The following is a 19,773-nucleotide window of genomic DNA, read 5'->3' on the forward strand; positions in this document are numbered from 1 at the left end:
GCTGCAGAAGCGATTATGGATGCAAGTTCCTGTTAGACACTGGAAGTAGCAGTGAGCCATTGTTTTCTAGCAGATTTTGTTTCTCAGACCGGTTTATTTTAAAGTTTATTGTTTTCTTTTTTCAATGATTATCAGCTCCCGCAGCATTTAAAAAATGTCCTTGCGCAGCTCGGGAACATGTTGCGCTGTTCGCTTTTGTACTAACAACCAGACTAAGTTAAATCTGCGGCTACAACAGCAATGTTTTTAACATGCAGCTGGACTGAGCAGGTTTCCACCGCCAACCGAAGGATGAGGAACCCAGAAGGATGTGGCTGAAAAAACTCAACTTGAAAAGACCACCTAAAACATTATACGTGTGCTCTTTTCACTTTGTTGACAAAAAGCCCACAGAGGAATGTCTTAGTTTGTGGCTGGGATATGACAGGTCACTGGAGAAGATAAAGCTGATTGACAGCAGTGTCACAAGAATAACAGGTATGATTTCATGTGTCTGGAGGACAAATCACTGTAATATTAATCATTAGCAACAACATGTATTACCCTTTTCTGAACAGTTAAAATGTAACTTGTGTTTGGACTGCTGGTGAGTATGAACCTAAAAATGTCATAATTTCAGTACAGACATAACAAAATGTTTAACAATGCAGTATATTTTAATCTTAATCTGAATTTAATATTGTAGCTGTTAAGTATCATGCTTTCTCTTGGTTTCTGGAGCACAGAGGTGATGTTGGTACCAGTGGGAAGTTGTGGGGTTGATGGAAGTTTAATAGTGTAATTGAATTGTTGTAATGAAAACCTTAATGCATCACTTCTTGATCATCATGTCCTGCATCGCTGCCCTCAGATGAACCAGATGAGATGGATCAAGGTAAGGAGCTTGTTTGCAGTAACAAAGTCATCATGTGATGCCCAGCGGTGGAGGGTCACAGCTGTTTAAAAAGGGCCCACTATCACGTGTGAAATGCATCCACCACCACCAGGACCGCCTGCAGCTGACTGCATCTTAAAGAGTGATGCAGACTCCCGTCTATGCAGGGATCCTACTCACAGCATTTCAAACACTTCACCATCAATGCCGGTTGTGGCCCAAATTCTAATGACTTTGATGAAACTAAGACAAAACTTTGTCATGGCTGATTTGGCGCACCGATTTAAAATATCCGAAGGTCACGTCAGCAAGACAGTGGGACTGTGGATAGACATTATGTGTGAGTACATGAATCAACATTGCCAAAAGCTTTTAAAGAGCACATTGCTAACACAACCTGTGTAATTGACTGCACAGAGACAGTTTTACAAAAAGCAAAAACTAGATTGAAGACATGAGTCATACACACTTTTATGCAAATATCACAGTTTAGTATTTAGTGGCTGTTTCTCCCTTTGGAGTAGTTTATTGCATGTTTATTTCTGAGGCTTATGGTGGAAAATGCAGAGGCATGTACATAACACAGATCATGTTTTTTATTATTATTTGGAAAATATATTGAAAATGTATTGAAAACTCTGTTTTCCTTGTAACAATAAACAACTGAAAGTGTCTTATTTCCATCCTTCATTTTCCTTCACACAGTGCTCTTTGCATTAAGTGATGACTGTATTTTTAAGAGATTCAGATATTTATGGCAGAGCAGAACCTTCTTTGCAACAAATTCATCCATTAATGTTGGAAGCAGATGTGAAAAGTAGAAATTATGGTGTTTCATATGTATGTCTGTAAAGCCTTTGTCAAATATAATGTCCAACTCTAGGTGTCCAGATAACCAGCTGCAGGCACATCACTGTCAAATGGACCTGAAGGAATGTAAAATAAAATGTAAAAATATTGTTTAGAATTTATTTTTATGAAGGCTCACATGTATTCTGTCACGAGTTCATACATTATAATTAACTAAAGTTACCCACATGGCAATCTGCCTTGACCTGCGCCTCATGAACACCTGCTGTTTCTATTTCACCTGATGCTGAAACTCAAACCCAGACTCAGTGATGAGGGAGTTTAAGGCTTCTGCTGGCCTCTACGTCTGCCTTAAGGTAAATAAGTTGTGTCCTAAAACCTCTTTTAGCAGAACGGGACCAACCTTATTACTATGCAGGTCCTGATACACCTAAGAGCTTTTCAGATTGTTCATTGCCTCCTGTCCGGTGTGAGACCTAAGTAGCTAAAAATGCTACAATATGTTAGTATCTTAGGCCACGTCTTCATGTCGTCCTCCCACCTCTCTATATTTGTACACAGCGAGATTGTAATGTTGTCTCGTTTGAGCTGTGATAGCTGCTGTTTATGTCTCTATCCCTTGTAGAAAGTGGATTTGCACGAACAGTTAACATGTAAACAAACAGTGGTTCTGGTTCTTACTGGAAGTCTCACCCATAATTCACGCAAGGCCTCATGGGGGCTCGGAATAAGGTGGATAGCAAGCTGTCTTGTTTAATGATGTTTCCTGTCTTGGCCCTTGCATGGGTGACTGGCAATGTGTATTCCTGCTGAGCATATATGACAAGGTGCCTCAGCCCCTGTGGTGTTTTTCCTGTCACAACTCCTGTGAGGTTAATGGGTGGGGCTGAGCTGTAATAAAAGATCTGTGAATTGTGTGAAAAAGAAAAATAAAGTGGCACGCCGATGTGTTATCAAAATGGGAAATTGTTGCTCCTTCTTTCAGTTATCGCAATTTCAGGTTTCAAATCCCGCAAAACCTCGGAGAGGTCGCTGCACTGCGAGATCTCAGTAACACTGAGAACTGCATTGAGACTCTCTGATCGGGCTGCACTTTAACCGCTGCACACGGACAACGGCATTAACATCGCAACATAAAACTATTTTTATATTGTGCCTAAAACTCTAATGAATGTACGAGGTCTGTCAATAAAGTATAGGTCCTTTTTATTTTTTTCAAAAACTATATGGATTTCATTCATATGTTTTTACGTCAGACATGCTTGAACCCTCGTGCACATGCGTGAGTTTTTCCACGCCTGTCGGTGACGTCATTCGCCTGTGAGCACTCCTTGTGGGAGGAGTCGTCCAGCCCCTCGTCGGAATTCCTTTGTCTGAGAAGTTGCTGAGAGACTGCCGCTTTGTTTGATCAAAATTTTTTCTAAACCTGTGAGGCACATCGAAGTGGACACGGTTCGAAAAATTAAGCTGGTTTTCGGTGAAAATTTTAACGGCTGATGAGAGATTTTGAGGTGATACTGTCGCTTTAAGGACTTCCCACGGTGTGAGACGTCGCGCAGCGCTCTCAGGCGCCGTCGTCAGCCTGTTTCAAGCTGAAAACCTCCACATTTCAGGCTCTATTGATCCAGGACGTCGTGAGAGAACAGAGAAGTTTCAGAAGAAGTCGGTTTCAGCATTTTATCCGGATATTCCACTGTTAAAGGAGATTTTTTTAATGAAAGACGTGCGGATGGGTCCACGCGTCGGGATGAGAAATTGTTTAACAGCTGGACATGTTCCAACTTGTCCTTAAGGCTTCCAACAGAGATGTTTTTCCTGTGGCGGAGCGTCGCAGCGGCTGCGAGCCGACGCTGCAATCCGTCCGCACGTCTTTCATTAAAAAAATCTCCTTTAACATCTCGCTCCGTGGGAAGTCCTTAAAGCGACAGTATCACCTCAAAATCTCTCATCAGCCGTTAAAATTTTCACCGAAAACCAGCTTAATTTTTCGAACCGTGTCCACTTCGATGTGCCTCACAGGTTTAGAAAAAATTTTGATCAAACAAAGCGCCAATCTCTCAGCAACTTCTCAGACAAAGGAATTCCGATGAGGGGCTGGACGACTCCTCCCACAAGGAGTGCTCACAGGCGAATGACGTCACCGACAGGCGTGGAAAAACTCACGCATGCGCACTAGGGTTCAAGCATGTCTGACGTAAAACATATGAATGAAATCCATATAGTTTTTGAAAAAAATAAAAAGGACCTATACTTTGCCCTCGTATTCTCTGGGTTTATAGACGTTGTTATTGCATTCGTTTTATGTAAACGTGAGAATCACAGGCTGTCTCTCCGTTATTTTCAATAGGAGCTGCTGTGAGCTACGCTCGCTTCCTGATCATATCCTCCTGGGGGAAAGTGAAGTTTGCTCTTTAACGTCTTGATTATTGTTCTTTACAACACTGTTTGTCCTCTTTGTTCCAGACTAATAAATATAATATGTCTGAAATTCGGTTTGCATTTATTAAATTCCACGCAGATTAAACGTAGCAGACACAGATTATTTGTTATAATTGTTTTAGCAAGTTTTCAGGGTATCATGCATGCAGTTTCTTATTAATGTGATGAAAAGCATAAAAAATACATTTTTGTAGTATAATATTCATTTACAATTGTCATCATGTGGATTCTCTGTTGAGTGCAGCGACTCTCTGGCGCGCAAGGGATTATGGGATACATGAAAACCCTGGATGCGGACTTGTGTTTTGGGGGCCAGAGATTTAACTGGGACTTCATCACGGCTAAAGTCATTGTCCCTCTCCTGGGCACAGATTTTCGGTGAGCCAATGGACTACTGGTGGATGTCAAAAACCAGTACTTAATTGACGCCATCACCTTTTAGTCATAAGGCTGCACCCTCAGTGGGGTGGACTCCATCAGACTCTAAAGCGTGTTGTTGCAGACTGATGTGTTTCACCACCTGCTCGGGGAACTCCCTGCACTCATGCAGCCAACCTTTTATTCACCATGACGCTCACAGGGGAACACTGCACCCCCCTTATGATGGCCTGTTTTGGGTATTGAAAATGCGGGACAAAAACTTTGTGGTCGACATAGGCGGTAAAACTGAGCACATTTCAGTGGACCATCTCAAGCCAGCCCACCTGGATCTGGACAGACCCACGGAGCTTGCCTGTCTGCCTCCAGGGGGACAGGCAAGCTCCCCCTGGAGGCACTACTTGGCCCGGAACCCCACGAGGGAGCCCTGCAGTACCCTTATGCCACGGTGCCTACGACGCGCCAGTCCGGAGGAGGCTGGATTATTTCCTCGCCCCCTTGATAATATTTATTCTTTTAATTATGGTGAATTCCAACCAAAAGTCCTTCTCCATGGTTACTTTGAACTCCTCCCACCTTTGCCTCCCTCAGAGCAGAGATGTCCACCACGGTGTTCGAGGGTTGCCGCCCCTTGAGGCACCTAAGACCTTCAGGCCACAGCTCCCCACTGCGACTTCAGCAATGGAAGCTTTGAACATTGCCCATTCTGGTTCAATGCCCGCAGCCTCCACAGGGATGCCAAAAAAGCTCTGCTGGAGGGGTAAGTTGAAGATCTGTCAGACAGTGGGCTCCTCCAGACATTCCCAGTTCACCTACACTATCCGTTTGGGCTTACCAGGTCTGTCCAAAGTCCTTCCCCACTCTCTGAACCAACTCACCACCAGATGGTGATCAGTTGACAGCTCTGCCCCTCTTTTCACCTGTGTCCAGAATATGTAGGCCCAGATCAGATGATACGATCACAAAATCAATCTATCTATCTATCTATCTATCTATCTATCTATCTATCTATCTATCTATCTATCTATCTATCTATCTATCTATCTATCTATCTATCTATCTATCTATCTATCTATCTATCTATCTATCATCTATCTATCAAGTTTAGTCATTTAATAATCGTCAACATTATATTTAATAAAATTTAGGATATATAGGATCAGTGACAAAAAATATGCACACATGCACACTTGTTCTGTTCATTGTAATAGAATGCAACCCAACATTAATAATAATAATCATAACAATCATAATCATAATAATAAAATCAATGTTATTAATAATTTAACATTGTTGACATTGTGTCAGAAATGCATTGATTCAGATCTGTATCCGGTTTGGAGTCCGACGTGTGCATTATTAAGTTACTACATCGCACTGACTACTGTAAGACAGTTGGATCATCAGGACCAAACAGGGAGAGAGAATGACTATATATATATATATATATATATATATATATATATATATATATATATATATATATACATATATATATATATATATATATATATATATATATATATATATACACACTAAGAGACAACTGTATGCGTGTGTATATGTCCCTGTCCTGTCCAAACAGCACCTTGTAATTCAATCAATCAATCAATTTTTTTATATAGCGCCAAATCACAACAAACAGTTGCCCCAAGGCGCTTTATATTGTAAGGCAAGGCCATACAATAATTATGTAAAACCCCAACGGTCAAAACGACCCCCTGTGAGCAAGCACTTGGCTACAGTGGGAAGGAAAAACTCCCTTTTAACAGGAAGAAACCTCCAGCAGAACCAGGCTCAGGGAGGGGCAGTCTTCTGCTGGGACTGGTTGGGGCTGAGGGAGAGAACCAGGAAAAAGACATGCTGTGGAGGGGAGCAGAGATCGATCACTAATGATTAAATGCAGAGTGGTGCATACAGAGCAAAAAGAGAAAGAAACAGTGCATCATGGGAACCCCCCAGCAGTCTACGTCTATAGCAGCATAACTAAGGGATGGTTCAGGGTCACCTGATCCAGCCCTAACTATAAGCTTTAGCAAAAAGGAAAGTTTTAAGCCTAATCTTAAAAGTCGAGAGGGTGTCTGTCTCCCTGATCTGAATTGGGAGCTGGTTCCACAGGAGAGGAGCCTGAAAGCTGAAGGCTCTGCCTCCCATTCTACTCTTCCCTTACCAAAAAGTAGTATATGCAAGTATGTTTCAAGTATACTTCTAGTTTACTTTTTATATACTTATCAGTACTATTTTTTGGTAAGGGTTACAAACCCTAGGAACTACAAGTAAGCCTGCAGTCTGAGAGCGAAGCACTCTATTGGGGTGATATGGTACTACGAGGTCCCTAAGATAAGATGGGACCTGATTATTCAAAACCTTATAAGTAAGAAGAAGAATTTTAAATTCTATTCTAGAATTAACAGGAAGCCAATGAAGAGAGGCCAATATGGGTGAGATATGCTCTCTCCTTCTAGTCCCCGTCAGTACTCTAGCTGCAGCATTTTGAATTAACTGAAGGCTTTTTAGGGAACTTTTAGGACAACCTGATAATAATGAATTACAATAGTCCAGCCTAGAGGAAATAAATGCATGAATTAGTTTTTCAGCATCACTCTGAGACAAGACCTTTCTGATTTTAGAGATATTGCGTAAATGCAAAAAAGCAGTCCTACATATTTGTTTAATATGCGCTTTGAATGACATATCCTGATCAAAAATGACTCCAAGATTTCTCACAGTATTACTAGAGGTCAGGGTAATGCCATCCAGAGTAAGGATCTGGTTAGACACCATGTTTCTAAGATTTGTGGGGCCAAGTACAATAACTTCAGTTTTATCTGAGTTTAAAAGCAGGAAATTAGAGGTCATCCATGTCTTTATGTCTGTAAGACAATCCTGCAGTTTAGCTAATTGGTGTGTGTCCTCTGGCTTCATGGATAGATAAAGCTGGGTATCATCTGCGTAACAATGAAAATTTAAGCAATACCGTCTAATAATACTGCCTAAGGGAAGCATGTATAAAGTGAATAAAATTGGTCCTAGCACAGAACCTTGTGGAACTCCATAATTAACTTTAGTCTGTGAAGAAGATTCCCCATTTACATGAACAAATTGTAATCTATTAGACAAATATGATTCAAACCACCGCAGCGCAGTGCCTTTAATACCTATGGCATGCTCTAATCTCTGTAATAAAATTTTATGGTCAACAGTATCAAAAGCAGCACTGAGGTCTAACAGAACAAGCACAGAGATGAGTCCACTGTCCGAGGCCATAAGAAGATCATTTGTAACCTTCACTAATGCTGTTTCTGTACTATGATGAATTCTAAAACCTGACTGAAACTCTTCAAATAGACCATTCCTCTGCAGATGATCAGTTAGCTGTTTTACAACTACCCTTTCAAGAATTTTTGAGAGAAAAGGAAGGTTGGAGATTGGCCTATAATTAGCTAAGATAGCTGGGTCAAGTGATGGCTTTTTAGGTAATGGTTTAATTACTGCCACCTTAAAAGCCTGTGGTACATAGCCAACTAACAAAGATAGATTGATCATATTTAAGATCGAAGCATTAAATAATGGTAGGGCTTCCTTGAGCAGCCTGGTAGGAATGGGGTCTAATAAACATGTTGATGGTTTGGATGAAGTAACTAATGAAAATAACTCAGACAGAACAATCGGAGAGAAAGAGTCTAACCAAATACCGGCATCACTGAAAGCAGCCAAAGATAACGATACGTCTTTGGGATGGTTATGAGTAATTTTTTCTCTAATAGTTAAAATTTTGTTAGCAAAGAAAGTCATGAAGTCATTACTAGTTAAAGTTAATGGAATACTCAGCTCAATAGAGCTCTGACTCTTTGTCAGCCTGGCTACAGTGCTGAAAAGAAACCTGGGGTTGTTCTTATTTTCTTCAATTAGTGATGAGTAGAAAGATGTCCTAGCTTTACGGAGGGCTTTTTTATAGAGCAACAGACTCTTTTTCCAGGCTAAGTGAAGATCTTCTAAATTAGTGAGACGCCATTTCCTCTCCAACTTACGGGTTATCTGCTTTAAGCTACGAGTTTGTGAGTTATACCACGGAGTCAGACACTTCTGATTTAAAGCTCTCTTTTTCAGAGGAGCTACAGCATCCAAAGTTGTCTTCAATGAGGATGTAAAACTATTGACGAGATACTCTATCTCCCTTACAGAGTTTAGGTAGCTACTCTGCACTGTGTTGGTATATGGCATTAGAGAACATAAAGAAGGAATCATATCCTTAAACCTAGTTACAGCGCTTTCTGAAAGACTTCTAGTGTAATGAAACTTATTCCCCACTGCTGGGTAGTCCATCAGAGTAAATGTAAATGTTATTAAGAAATGATCAGACAGAAGGGAGTTTTCAGGGAATACTGTTAAGTCTTCTATTTCCATACCATAAGTCAGAACAAGATCTAAGATATGATTAAGTGGTGGGTGGACTCATTTACTTTTTGAGCAAAGCCAATAGAGTCTAATAATAGATTAAATGCAGTGTTGAGGCTGTCATTCTCAGCATCTGTGTGGATGTTAAAATCGCCCACTATAATTATCTTATCTGAGCTAAGCACTAAGTCAGACAAAAGGTCTGAAAATTCACAGAGAAACTCACAGTAACGACCAGGTGGACGATAGATAATAACAAATAAAACTGGTTTTTGGGACTTCCAATTTGGATGGACAAGACTAAGAGACAAGCTTTCAAATGAATTAAAGCTCTGTCTGGGTTTTGGATTAATTAATAAACTGGAATGGAAGATTGCTGCTAATCCTCCGCCCCGGCCCGTGCTACGAGCATTCTGACAGTTAGTGTGACTCGGGGGTGTTGACTCATTTAAACTAACATATTCATCCTGCTGTAACCAGGTTTCTGTAAGGCAGAATAAATCAATATGTTGATCAATTATTATATCATTTACCAACAGGGACTTAGAAGAGAGAGACCTAATGTTTAATAGACCACATTTAACTGTTTTAGTCTGTGGTGCAGTTGAAGGTGCTATATTATTTTTTCTTTTTGAATTTTTATGCTTAAATAGATTTTTGCTGGTTATTGGTAGTCTGGGAGCAGGCACCGTCTCTACGGGGATGGGGTAATGAGGGGATGGCAGGGGGAGAGAAGCTGCAGAGAGGTGTGTAAGACTACAACTCTGCTTCCTGGTCCCAACCCTGGATAGTCACGGTTTGGAGGATTTAAGAAAATTGGCCAGATTTCTAGAAATGAGAGCTGCTCCATCCAAAGTGGGATGGATGCCGTCTCTCCTAACAAGACCAGGTTTTCCCCAGAAGCTTTGCCAATTATCTATGAAGCCCACCTCATTTTTGAGCCATAATTGAGCCAAACTTGGCACACTTATACTTTGACCTGCAGGGAGCGACATAAGCTATTAAGCACTTTAGTAGTGGTGGTAGTAGTAGTAGTAGTAGTAGTAGTTGTTGTTAACGGGAAAGACACATTTGTACTGCATCATCATCATCAGCATGTATGCTAAAATGTTGGTTTCGTACTTTTCTACTCCCTTCTTTTTCCTTTTAACTTTTTATCTCTTCATTTTTGTAAGTAACAGTAGCAGTAGTACAGAGTATTTCAGAGTGTCAGTAATGACTCACTGATTATCGCCTCGTTTTCTGCTTAAAACAGCCTCATTTTCTGCTTAAAACTGACTTTAGAATGATATAAGAGGTTTTACTCTGTCATCTGATGGTTAATAATCACATTATTCCCTTTGATCACTTTGGGTGAAGAGTCAGACTCTGCTGTGGTCCCAAATGACGCATGCGCAGTGAAGGCAGGGCGGACCAATTTTTAGGGGGGACCGTTCAGTCGGCGACACCTGGATAGGTAGGAGGAGATAGCTTTGTTGGTGAAGATGAAGTTTTCTTTATAGTCTCTGAGTCAAACCCACTTTGGGGGTGGGTAAGCAACTCTTTAATATCTATGTTTTGCTGCTCCACATACAAATTCAGTCTCCACTAAAAGCAGACTCAGTGTCATGAAACTGAATCAAACAAGCAACTGAATCAACAACCTGAGTAAATCCTGAATATTTTCTTCTCTTTGTTGCACGAGTCTTGCATACAATGTACCACTTTTCTGGTCATTGAAACTATATTCTCTGCAGAAACGTAGACACATGGGTTTGCGCTGCAATCCTCTATATCAGAAAAGTGAGCATATTTTGCATCACCCTGACTCATGTCAGTGACTCATGTCATGACAGTGCAGCTTCTGTCAGTTCTTCATGGGCCATTAAAGCTTCCTTTATCTTCAGCCATCTGTGAAGACTACAAAATGAAACAATATTTCTTCTGCTTTTCAAGTCCACTGTAACCAGAGGTCTACTCGCAGTGATAATTAAAAATGAAAATAACTGAGCCTGGGGTTTACACTAGGAATAGTCTTTATTTATATGGCAAAAGCTTGATCCTGCTAATGTAACTGTAAAATATGCACATAAATTAACTGCTGCCGGTCTTTCTCTTTCACACATCGCATGCAGACACGTCATGCAGAATACAGTTCAACAGCCTGACCTGCCTGCTTTCTATTCGTTCATCACAGCCTTTGTTCCAAATTAATGCACGCTGATTAACAATGAGCCTGCAATTTAAGTGATAATTTAAGAGAACATAAAGTCAAAGGTGTGAGAGGAGATGTGATGGAAACTGCCTCAGTGCATTTTAATGAATGCATACATTATTTTGTTTTATTGTACTGTAGTTTGAATTTGGGTTTGTATTAATTGTGGGTGCTGGGAAGCAAATTGTCATATGCTTCTGCATGAGATTATTTTTTTTGTTTCTTTGTTTTTGAAAAGTAGTTTTTTTGCAGTTAATTATTCAACTCATAGGGAGTGTCTGAGGCCCCATTCTAACTAGAGGGTGACACGGGAGTAGATTTTCACTCCTGTCCCGTCCCACTCCCACAGAAAAATTCCTGTCCCATCCCAATTAGTGCAGCAGATGAATTCATTTTTTCAGTGAAATACTTCACTTATACAAAGAAACATGAAATTTTCTACACATCTTCTTCATAGGTTAAGTCATTTTCACTGGATGGCCACTCAAAATTTCAAGATGGCCACTGTTTTTTTCAAGATGGCTGCCATGAAGTTTTGGTCACGTCAATTATGTCCTCCTAGCCATGTATTTGAGTTTCTTTGTTGGTTTTATAGAGCCTATGCAATGTCAGTTGGCAAAAGCATTGTGTTTTTTTTCTTAAAATTTGGACAGACTTGACTTCTCTCAGGAAAAGCCTGTCACAGAACCATCGAAACAGAAGCTTCTCAAGGAACAATGTCAACTTTTCTCCAAGTTGTTTATCTCTTGCCAGAGTAGGGAATGCAACCTGCAAGAATTCTTCCAACACGAGAACCAGATGTTTCCTGCTGCTCTAAGCGAGAGTGGAAAGATTTACAGTTGCCAGAAAGCCCAGCTCACTTCCATCCTTGAGAAACATGTTTCACTTCCGGACCAAGAGCCAAAAACTGATGATATCATCATTGAAGGTTCAGCGTTGGTCCATGCACTACCACCTAAAAGGTCTAAGACTTTTGCTGAATATGCATCTCTTGACCTCCTGCCAAGGATCAGTACATACGCTAGTGAATACAAAACAACACATGTTGTCTTTGATGTTTACAGTGCATCAAGTCTGAAAGCAGACACAAGATCCAAAAGGGGATCTGGTGGTAGGCGGAAGGTGACAGAAAAGAACACTGTTCTGTCAAATTGGCAAAGCTTCCTCAGGAACACTGACAACAAGTCAGAGTTGTTTGGCTTCTTGGCTGACAAAATTGCCGGAATGTCTTCAGCAAACTTAGTCACTGTGACCAAAGAAAACCAAGCTATGAGCAACCATGGAGTGAGCCTGCAGGAGTTGGACAAATGTTCTCATGAGGAGGCAGACAGCCGCCTATTTGTCCATGCCAGGTATGCTGCGGGACATGGCAGCAAGTCTGTCATGATCAAAGCCAATGATACAGATGTGCTGGTCATTGGCTTGAGTGTCTTCTCAACTCTACATAGTATGGGTGTGCAGCAGTTGTGGTTGGCATTCAGTCAAGGTTCGAGCCTTCGCTGGATTCCCATCCACGACCTGTCAGACTATGTAGGCCAAGAGAGGGCCACAGGAATGCCATTCTTCCATGCCTTCACTGGCTGTGATGTGGTCTCAGCCTTTAGAAACAAAGGGAAGAAGACAGCTTAGCAAACTTGGGATATGTTCCCAGAGGCTACCCCAGTATTTTCTAAACTGAGGAAGTACCCTCTGTCCATTGAGGATGCAGACATGGAGATTCTGGAGAAGTTTGTGGTTCTCATGTATGACAGATCCAGCACTGTTGACAGTGTAGATGAAGCCAGACTTGACCTGTTTGCCAGGAAGCAGAGGTCGTATGAAGCCATCCCTCCTACCAGTGCAGCTGTGCTTCAACACACCAAACGTGCAGCATACCAGGCAGGATGCATATGGGCTCAGGCAATACTACATCAGCCTGTTGGGTATTTTCTCCTCCAAACATTTTTAAAACCTTTAACAAGACAAACAGAGTCAAGAAACACCAGTGAGACAGAAAGTCAAATTTTACGAGCGGAGTGCGGCCAGGCTGTACACCAAGGCTACACTAAAGTCTGGCCTGCTTTTCCGCTCTTTTTATTAAGAGACGCCCTCATCACATAAACAAGAAACTTGTCCTAAGGGTGGGGGTGATGACGCAAGACAAGTTTCTTCCCATAACATAAACGCATACGTCAATAAGTGCAGCTGTAAGGAAGAACACTTTCAGGTCAGCACATCTCGTTCGTCTGTTGCAGGTATCAGCTGTTCTGCATCTGCCTGAAGTGTCCTGTCTTTCACACTCCTTCACACTAAACACCACATCACAATAGTCAAAACGTTCTCTTACTCCCAGTCGTTAGAGGCTGCGAAAACAAAGTTATATTATAATAATAAGTACATCCAGCCCTTCATTCCCAGCTCAGATTGACCCCAGAGTGCTAAAACAAAATTGAATTCTCAGGATTGCATTAAGACAGGTGCAAAACAGCACATCTCCGTTCTCATGAGAAAGAAGACAAAGCTAAAACAAGGTTGAATAACACGTACATTCTCAGGGTGAAGTGCAAAACAGCACAACACCGTTCTCATGAGAAAGAAGACAAAGCTAAAACAAGGTTGAATAACACGTACATTCTCAGGGTGAAGTGCAAAACAGCACAACACCGTTCTCATGAGAAAGAAGACAAATGTACAAATGTTTAACAGTGATAACATATATACAAAATCCTTAACATTCCCCTCCTGTTTATCGCCTGTTAAACATACAGTAGGCATCACTCAGCTTAGCACTTCTTTTTGAGATTTTCACTAAGAGGTTCATCATGGTATGTTCTCTCTCTAGGCTTACACCCCAGAGGTGATGTCGTCATTGTCACCATCATCGGTGTCTGGGTCATCATACTTCCATTGGTCTGGGTACAGGTCAGGAGAGCCATCGTCCTCCTCGTTGTCGTCTGTCCCCAGAAGTGGATATGATGCCGGACCCCCTCCTGGTCCTGGACTTATTGCTGTGGTTATCATTCTATTTACAAGGCCTCGGAGACATGGAATACAACAACATCCACACAATGTTAGAATTGCAGCAAATACTGCTATAGACACTAATAGTGAAGAAATCAAAGACCTCCATTTTCCCATCCCTTCCAGCCACCAATCCCAGCCTTCGGTGTTTACTCCACTGTGCTCTTTCATCTTCCTGTTCAACATCCTCAGCCCGTCAATGGCTTGAGTGAGACTGCCGTCTGCAGCCGTGTTGTTGGGAATGAATGTGCAGCATTGTTCTCCGAACATGGCACAAACACCTCCTTTCTCTGCCAACAACATATCCAGAGCATTACGATTCTGGAAGGCCATAAGGGACGTGGCTTCTAACTGTGAATGGACAGCCTTAAATCCTTCCTCAGTCCAATTTCCTAATTTCTGTACATTGTAGTGGATGTAGTTTATTCTGTCCACGTTTTTATTAATTGAGCACCACCAACAGATGGAAGATTCGAATCCAGCTGCTATTTGATTAACCAGTTTATACTCGTCAGGCACTCCCCTGGGGACTCCTATTGCGTCAATATATGTTGGATTTCCCACTCCTTTCCAATCTCTTTTCACTCTATGTCTGGCTATGCCTTTCTGCCAATCTTCAGGAATAAGAGAGGCTGCATATGTCGTAACGTCTTCAGGGGTCATGGGTATGGCTTCAACTGGTAACAATAATGATATTAATGCACAATAACCTGACACATTCCGTGGCAGTCTGTCAAAGATTCTGTTATCCCCACACCACCACCATACGTCACTCCTCCCGACAGGTTTGAATGTGGGAGTACTATGGACCACATTCTTACACCAGGCGGTGTGGTTTAAGCTACCCACAGTCTTACTTGTCCCTGTCAAGTGTACACATGTATGGTTAGCATGTCCAACTTTGCTTGAGAATAAAGGTTTAATCTTAGTCAATTTGGTCACTGGATAGATCTTGTCCCACTTAGAACAATTGTTGTTTGCCGCAATGTATGTCTGTGTCATAGCAGTCAGTAGACAGTCTTTGGGTAATGCTGCCGGTATTACCTGTAATATAGGTCTGGGTCCCATACATACAACACAGTCCTTCTTTGCTGCTAGTCCTGCTTGTTCTGCCATTAAAAGCCAATTGTTATTTTGTCCACTAATTCCTGTAGTTACTAGGAACCAGTCATCTGCCTTCATGTCTTTTGTGCCTTGTACAGACACCCCCTTTGCTTGTATGGGCACCCCCTTTGCTTGTATGGACACCCCCTTTGACGTACTTAATTCGGTCAATATTGGTTGCTGTACTCTATCTGTTTCACAGAGGAAGAAATGGAAATACGGATCTTTTCCTTGTTTGTATACCCAAAGGAGGAACAACCAACAGTCTCCCTCTATATCAGGTGGGAATATGGTTCCTTTTTCTGTGGTATTCACCACTATAGACAGCTTATCATCTGTTTGATACATTTTGAGAATTTGACTCTGGTACTTAGCCCACTCGGTTTGTGCCCATCTTGGTGTCCATCTACTCCATTCATCGGCTACCAACGTTTCCCATCTCCTATCTTGTTGATCGTTGGTCATATACCATGAGAAAGTATTTCCGTAATTAGTCCCTCTGTCACCATCCGGCATTCCATGGGTAAGACCACTATATGGTACAGAGATGATCACAGATGTATTTCTAGGAATGCAGGCTTGTACACCAAATCGGTACGCATTATTCCCATTACAGCTATGTACTGTGGCATTTATTATCGGACTGGGGTCTTCGTTACTTCTTTTTGGTCTCTGCAATCTGTGGATGTGATCCTTATTATCATGTCCCGTGCTCATGGCTTTTAATAATAATCCCAATTCAAAAAAGAAAAGTAGCATAACAAGGACTGTCCGTGGGGTCCAGAAACCCTCGTTCTTTTTATTTTTTTCTTTCGCCATTTCTGCACACTACAGCACACCTATGTTCAGAACAGTGGCTTCTTAATGTCTTCTGCTAGCTTTCGTGTCTAACCTGGATCTTAACACCAAGCTCACACACTATTACTAGTCTTGTCCTACTGTTCTTACTGTTTGTCTGTGTCTGCAGAAATGACTTTCTTACAGTGAGTTAAATGAATCCATGTACTTCTTTCCCCAATTTTCAAAGCTGTGGGTGTTGTGAGTAGTACTTGATAGGGCCCTTCCCATTTAGGTGAATGCCAGTGTTTTCTCTTGATGCTTCTTATCAACACCCAGTCTCCAGGTACCACTTTAGGGTCCTCCTGTGGAGAAATGGGATCATCAGTGTTTGGAACTCTCCCTCGTTGTCCTTCTAACATTTTTCTCATGTAATCTGCGAAATTGGCTTCCTCAGGTACATCCCAAATTTGTCCATAATATGGCAATCGATATTTTCTGCCAAACAATGTTTCATACGGTGTCAACCCCATGGTACTAGTTATGTTTATATACATTTTTACCAAATCTACACAATGCGTCCATGGTCTGCCTGTTTCCTCCATTGTCTTTCTAAGTCTGTTTTTTACTGTTCCATTCATCCTTTCCACTAATCCGGCGCTTTGTGGATGATAAGAACAATGATTTTTGAGATTAACCTGTAGTGCTTCTCCTACGTATTGCACTATTGTATTAACAAAATGCGCTCCATTATCTGAATAGACTGTTTCTGGTATTCCAAATCGTGGGATGATGTCTTTGCATAATGCTTTAGCCACTGTAAGTGAATCTGCATGTTTTGTAGGGAACAATTCTACCCATTTTGAGAAGGCATCAATTATGACTAAACAAAATTCCTTCCCTTCATGTTTACTCAGCTGTATATAATCCATATGAATCACTTGAAAGGGATATTGTGGTGTTGGAAATTTACCTCTTTGGGGTCTCAAATTGCCTTGTGAGTTGTGTTTTGCACATATCATGCATGCTCTACAATGCTGTTTTGCATATGCATCGAACCCATAATGTTGTGTGGGCCGCTGAAGAGGAGGTACTGCTGGCCCACCACCACCAGAGGGCGCCCTGCCTGGAGTGCGGGCTCCAGGCACCAGAGGGCGCTACCGCATCATGGGAGTAATCTGGGTGACAGCTGTCACCCATCACCAAACACAGCTGTTTCTACTCAGCACCGAGGTATATCAGGAGGACGGCGTCTCCACCTCAGTGCCGAGATATCGCCTAAGACCAAGGTAACATTCTCTGCAGCATATTCTGTGATTGACAAACTTGTTAAACCTTTCAGGACTGGTGACTACTGAGACCCTCCTTCTTTGGATAAGTACTCACCTTCCTGCTGAACTTTGCCAAGAGGTGGAGGCGGCTTCTCCCCTCTCTGTACTGGGTGCGTTCATCCACTCCTGTGTGTTCTTGCTCTCTCCTGCCAGCAGTACCGGATCCGACGAGCGGAGGCAGTGGCCACCTGGGAATTCGGGACTTGGCGGTTCCAGTATTTCCAGGGTTCGGTGGCAGTGGAGATCTGGGCGGTTCCGGTTCGACTGAGACGGACGTCTCCTATCTTCGAGCCTGCCCACACGACACCAGCGGATTCGACCCTAAACATTGTGTTTGTTATACTACTCGTGCTTGTTTCAGTAGTAAATCTTGTTTTTTACTTCCTCCATTGTCCATTCATTGCGCCCCCTGTTGTGGGTCCGTGTTCCTACACTTTCACAACACATAAAGACAAAAAATAGATTGCAATTGCGATATCATACCCCCTGATGAGACATGCGTCACGCCATGGCTCATAATAGCTGCCCATTTAAACATATTTTTTGGCAATATGGGTTTCTTTTGTGGTCATACGTACAAGTCATTTGCATACGTAGCTCCTTTAGCTATCCACATTTGTTTTTCTCTGTCTGTTGCCTGCTGTTGCATGTCAGCAAGCAGTGTATGACCTAAATGCAAATCTGGAGTAGTTTCCTGTACAACAAAAATAGAAGAAGCTGCTGCTGCCTCCTTTTGTACCCTCCTCTACCAGAGGATGACGATGTACCGCATAATTTGGCAGTAAAACCTAAGGTAAAAAGTGAAAAACCAGAAAAACCAGAAAAACCACAAACACGCAGTCAAGCGAAAGTGCCTACAGCCCCTCCCATGGTGGAACATAGTGATCAGGGAGGTGCCTATCCTATGATAGAAGTACCAAATCCTCGTGCAGGAACAGCAGGACAGCTACCAACCATGCTTGTTTATCGGACATGGAATGCTGATGATATCAAAGCAGCAGTCGACATGATACCATCGCCACATGTCGATATCGAGGGCTTTATGCAGGATATAGAAAACATTAGAACATCTTACCACCTTAATGGACCTGAAGTCCAACAGGTGTGGATGAAAGCATGTGGCCCTAAATGGAGTCAGGTACGCGGAGACTGGAATCCTGCAGATCAACAAGGCGTACCACTGACACATGATGATCTAGTCTTGAAAACAAGAGTGGAAGCTATGATTACACGTGCAAAAGGTGTGTTAGGACCAAAGATAAATTATACTGAAATTACCAGGACAACTCAGAAAGAAGGAGAACCATGGACAGAGTTTAGATGCAGATTTGAGAATGTATTTAGAGTCCATAGTGGCATATTGCCAGGAACACCAGTGTATGAAAACAAATTGAAAAATATTTCACCTGTGAAGCTGACAATGACCGATTTGATTCATGATGGCAACTCAACAGCTGTCATAACAGTAACAGGTGCCACTGAAGATGTTTTAAAATTGAGATTCACAGGTATGCCATTACATGTGTCACTTTGTAAGCCATATTTGACAGAATGGCAAGAATTGGGACTGACAGTCATAACAGCTTTGTCAGCCACTGATTGGAGCAGAGTTGGACCACGAACGGAGTTCAGTCCATCAACTAAATTGTATAAAGTGCCAGTTAATGTCTCATTGGTGCTGACAGCCGGAACACATATTGATGTGTCCACTTCACAATCCTGAGTGTTTCAGTTGAGTCCTGAAGAAGATACTCTTCTCTCTTCGGTACCATCAGGATTGTGGACAACAGGTCCTTCAGACGTAGGACTGATAAAAAATGCACAACCTGTAGTTATAAGACCAAAAACAGAATACAGACCATGTGTAAGACAGTATCCACTGAAACCTGATGCAATTGAAGGAATCAGGCCAGTAATAGAGAATTTATTAACAGCAGGAGTAATAGTGCCATGTCCAGATTCACCATGTAACACACCCATATTTCCTGTAAAAAAAGGCTCCGCCCTCAGTGGGATGGAGAATGATTCAAGATCTGCAGGCAGTAAATGCTGCTGTAGTAAAAAGAGCTCCATGTGTACCAGATCCGCACACACTGTTAAGCTCATTGAGATTAAATTCTAGTTGTTTTTCTGTAATAGATATCAGTAATGCATTTTTTTTTTTTTTTTTTTTTTTTCCTCTGTACCAGTACACCCAGATAGTCAATTCTGGTTTGCTTTTACCTTTAAAGGACAACGATATACATTCACCAGATTACCGCAGGGTTACGCAGAGAGCCCAACTATTTATTCTCAAGTCATGTCAGCATGTTTAGCTAATTTCGTTCCACCGGCAGATAGCCAACTATTGGTGTATGTTGATGACATTTTGATTGCCTCTGACACACGAGAAAACTGCATAACTGACACAGTAGCATTATTATGTTTCTTATTTGATAATGGCCACAAAGTGAGTAAAAACAAAGTTC

Source organism: Thalassophryne amazonica, chromosome 9 (genome assembly GCF_902500255.1).
Source record: "Thalassophryne amazonica chromosome 9, fThaAma1.1, whole genome shotgun sequence".
Classification (NCBI taxonomy): Eukaryota; Metazoa; Chordata; class Actinopteri; order Batrachoidiformes; family Batrachoididae; genus Thalassophryne; species Thalassophryne amazonica.